The sequence below is a fragment of the Fomitiporia mediterranea genome, assembly GCF_000271605.1.
Source record: "Fomitiporia mediterranea MF3/22 unplaced genomic scaffold FOMMEscaffold_14, whole genome shotgun sequence".
Lineage (NCBI taxonomy): Eukaryota > Fungi > Basidiomycota > Agaricomycetes > Hymenochaetales > Hymenochaetaceae > Fomitiporia > Fomitiporia mediterranea.
In genome coordinates this window covers 208,052-211,922 of record NW_006760399.1, presented here as the reverse complement: position 1 = coordinate 211,922, position 3,871 = coordinate 208,052, and positions in this window count along the sequence as shown.

The window sequence follows — 3,871 nt, the reverse complement described above, 5'->3', positions numbered from 1 at the left end:
TACATAGTATATATAGACTAACTAATCAACAGACAATGAAGTAAGCTGCAAGAGAGCAAGCTGAGTCCACTATCCCCCCCTCTTTGTGTGATCCCTCTAAGCCTCTCACATAACCTCTCTTCCCCTTTCTTAACAGGTTATGAGTCTTGAGCTCCCTGCCTACACTTTATCTACACTCTACTATGTCTATGCTCTATACAGTTCTATGCATCACATGCACACACACAGCATACTATGATGCAGAACTTGACTCACTTGTCTGAGTATCCCAAACACAAATCAATACACTACAGACACACAATCTACTATACTACATACAACCCAGACATTATATGATCATCATCTTAGTGATTATGATCATTGGCCCAGTAGTAATGTAATCTATGCAGGCAATGTTGAAACTACAATGAGTATCACTTACTGTGATTATTAAATGCTAAAATATTCTATAATATCATGGAGATTATGTTATAATAAATTAACTGATCATACTATAGACAAATGTTAAAGAGATTAATAAAGTAAATGCTACTCTTCTGCTATTAACATTACAATAGTACAAATGATTGACACTGTCAACAAGCACACATATGTTATAGTATGAATCAAATAATAACACATATAGTAATATCATGGCCAAACAATTAATGCTCAAATTGAGCACATATATGCTAAACAGTATATTAAATCAACTAAATAAAACATTTAACATGTATTATAAACAATAATACAATTGCAGACACTATAATAACAACAATAATAACAACAATAATAATAATAATAATATGGATAGAACTAATGGAACAAATACAGAACAATATAATAAATAACACATATCATGGTTGAGCAATTATATGTAACATATTGGATTCAGTGGTTACATGTTGGATATCACAATTACTTATCAGATACTAAATATAATATGCATATCTAAGATATACAGACAAGTACAGATATACAAAAGTATAATGAATAACTACAAACCAAAAAACAACACTATAGAGTGTATAAACTAACTACACACAAAAGAATAATGTTATAACACATAAATACTGATTACAGCACAAGACAAGTGCAAAAATTATAATTATTAAACAAATGATACTACTTTACACATTAATACAATTGTGTAAATGTATACTAACAACAAACAAAAGAATTATATCTCTATTATACTCAAAACAATGCATCAATACAACTTAACTATACAGAACGTGTTATCATGGCAGCTGATTATATAATAAATTTCGAAGTTGCAACAGTAACATCAACTGTACAGTGTATATACCTTAACAAACAATTATTAAATTTACATTGTGACAACATAGCTTGTAGGAGCAAAGTATTAAGCTGATAAGGCTATTACAATGAATAATACAAATATTATTATTATGAACACATTATTATAATAATTACAATCAAAAACAATCATAATATAATATGATTAAATAAATTAATAAAATGTTTAAGCTATTATCTTGGACAGTATAATATAAAATAGGTAATAATGGATGTGAGCATACTTAATAGAACTCAGTGCATTTACTAAAAGCACTACATAAATAATAATTACAATGTTATTAAACGAATATTATATGGAAACAAACGAATTACCATATGTTTTCAACACAAAAACAAAATATTCATTCATAGTTATGAACAATTATTAATAAAAGATAATGAGTGCAAACAAAACTTGTATATTATACATAATGTGTACTTATCTACTATAACAAACAAAATACACATTATATAAGTTGACAAACGTTAACAGTAACAAAGATATAATAGTAATAACATTTAAATTACTCATTATAGAACATAACAAATGTTACACACTACTTTAAAATACTAATAATTAGAAATTGAACCACAGAAGCAATTACAATTATATATATAAATATTATATTATAACAATGATTAATAAACGTTAAAGAAATATCCAATTCTTTGAAGAAATACCTTCTTGAATTGAAGGGGAGAAAATGGATAATATGTACAAAAAATTAATAACTAACTATAAACAACAGAACAGAAAGTATAATGCTATGGACACTACAAAAAATAGAATAACAAAATGCACAGACTAAGTACTGACTAAGTAATAGAAGTTACAGACAGACATAACAGATCATAAAGGTAAATCATTCAGTATGAAGCAAAACTATGTTGATCAGAACTAAATAACAGAAGTTAATACAATGTGTGATTGAACTTCAACATTAAATAAATAATAATTCTACTATGAAACAAATGCTCATACTTGGCAAATAATATTAATATGATAATATAATTAACTTAACAGTGTTTAATACAAAAATAAATAATATACAGACAATTATCACATCATATAACAAAATAATTCATTAATCCAGACTATAGTTCATGGATAAAAGTGATGAATAACGAAAATAATACTTTGGAACATACATAAAACAATAAATAATATATCCATACAATAATACGAATATAATTGTAATATAATTTGTAACTACAACCAAACAATACACAGATAATAACTATAAAAACAAGTATGGAGCACATACATATAATTAAATAAAACTATTAAATTGATTCTTGTACAAACAATTAATTTGCTCTCACTGTGCAATTAATACAAGTGTGAACAGTATTATAATACTATGAAATACATCAGATAGATACTAATAGGTATATCTATACAATGATTCAAATAAAATAAATAAAACCAATATATAAAACGTTTTACCTAACAAACCAATTAATAAATAAAACGTTGAACAAATACTACAATTGTACATAGCACTAGATTAACTAAAGAATGCTAGGAAACAATTATAGTAAACATAATCTGATATATCAATTATATACAGATTGTGTTACAATACATTATTCTTTGCAAAAGAAAAAGCAAAGAACAATAGCCATAACATACACACATATATATACACAATACTATGATTACAACAATTCACAACAACATTGTTAATAATAAATAATATGAACACACAATAGAAATGATTTACAACAGATAACTATGTTGGCTATTAAAGAAACAATGCAACAGATTGTATAGTTACTCAGAATGTATTAGAAACAATCAATTAACAAACATAATGTTAATAAATTAATACATAACTATAAACAATAATGTAAAGCAAACGAACGAACAATACATTCATAATATAATACATATACAATGTACCTAGACACATAGCAAGATGCCTGCAGCCAGACATAACATCTATGCAACAAATATATGTTAGCATAAAACCTCATTGATCTCAGAATGAAGCAATCTAGCAAAAACAAATATTATTATTAATATTACAATATACAATCGATGCAAAGCTTCAATCTGAAGACATAAATCAGCTATTACTGAATGCTTAACACATATACAAATGTAGACAAACACAGACAGCAATGATTAAAGAAGGATATCATTACAACATCAAATATACATTTTACTAGCATGATTCATTAGTTTCACAGCAAAGTAAAAGGAAATTACTAGAGTACTCAAACAAACTTAATAACAAACAATATGACTGAATAACAAACAATAAAATGAAACGAGCAATTGCATTTATAATTTAAATATATGTATATACATACCTATGCATGCCAACAAGATTCTGCAGGTCTCTAAAGCATTTACAAATTATTTAATAACATTTATAAACAATCTATTACAATAACAATACTGTTATTCAACAGTATATTACGAACGAACAAACTAATAAAATATACTTAAACAATATAACATCAGACGAACTTAACACAAAGTGGATGACATTCAGAACGGACAGTACACAGAACGGACAATGCATTACTACAATGCTAATAATAATATTATTAACTACATCAAGTTATAAACACGTTACACGAA